Genomic DNA, 1,222 nt, shown 5'->3' on the forward strand with positions numbered 1-1,222 from the left:
TGGGCCCGAAGGAAGGTAGTTTTTAATTGGTTTTGTTCGCTGACCTAGTCAATTTAATTGGTGTCTAAGGAAAGCAACGGGGGGACTCCCACCAACCTTACACTTACCTGGCCAGTTGGGTGGTCAAGCTCTGACTTGGAGGGCTTGAAGGCTAACTACAGTTAGGAGCTGTCTAGAACTAGGGTAACTTTAGGATAGAGAGTCCACTGCGTGCTAACTTGATTGTAATTAAAATCTAACCATAACTAATTCTTCTATTAGTTTTAGGACTTCTTAGGATCTCTTCTTTAGAACTCTTTTCTCTCTTCTCCTCTCCTCTTAAAAAAAAAAAAAATCCTTAACAGACTAGGATAGTCCTATATAGACCTTTTAGTTGCATGTTAGGTCGACGATCACTAAAACCCGACTTGCAACCATTAGACGAAGAATTAGTAAAGACTCTTAGGACTATCCGAGTTAGAAACATAGCTACACCTGGTGAGGCTAATCCTCCATGCTCATTTAGAGAATATTTCACTCCATCCTCGTATACCTACTCTCCATGCATTCAAGCACCTCCAGTAGAAGCTACCCAATATGAGATTAAGTCTAGCATTATTCAAATATTGCCATCATTCTATGGACTTAGTAACGAGGACCCATACAAACACTTGGATGAATTTCTTGAAATTTGTTCCACAGTAAAAATCCAAAACTTCTCCGATGATGCCTTTAGGTTGAAACTATTCCCTTTCTCACTTAAGGACAAAGCCAAGCATTGGTTAAATTCCTTAAACTATATAACCATTTCAACTTAGGATCATCTTCAGAGAGAATTTTTCAAGAAATACTTTTCAATTGGAAAAACAAATAAAATTAGAAAAGCTATCACTAGTTTTTCTTAATGGAGGGTGAACTTTTTCATGAGATATGGGAAAGGTTAAGGGACCGCATTCGTAAATGTCCACACCATGCTGTCCCTAAATGGCAACTTTGTCAGTGTTTTTATGATGGTCTATCGGAGAAACACTGACAAATGGTTGATGCATCATGTGGTGAGACATTCATGCTAAAGAGTGAGGATGAAGCCTGGCAGCTCTTTAAAACACTTAGTGAGAATTTTCTACATCATATATCTGCCACCTCTAGAGAACAACCCATGCTTCAACAAAAAAGAAGTAGAATTTATCATATTAGAAATGTCATGGATATCCACAGTAAGGTAGATGAATTATCCCAAAAA

General features: G+C 38.0%; 1 non-coding gene across 1 annotated transcript; it reads right to left on the reverse strand.

The window, feature by feature from the left end:
- Nucleotides 1-851: 851 nt before the first annotated feature.
- LOC140853573 (small nucleolar RNA R71) lies at nt 852-957 on the reverse strand. Its single transcript, XR_012136643.1, has one exon. It is a non-coding gene; the product is annotated as a small nucleolar RNA R71 (small nucleolar RNA).
- Nucleotides 958-1,222: the final 265 nt, after the last annotated feature.

The sequence above is a fragment of the Elaeis guineensis genome, chromosome 13 (genome assembly GCF_000442705.2).
Source record: "Elaeis guineensis isolate ETL-2024a chromosome 13, EG11, whole genome shotgun sequence".
NCBI classification, from domain to species: Eukaryota; Viridiplantae; Streptophyta; class Magnoliopsida; order Arecales; family Arecaceae; genus Elaeis; species Elaeis guineensis.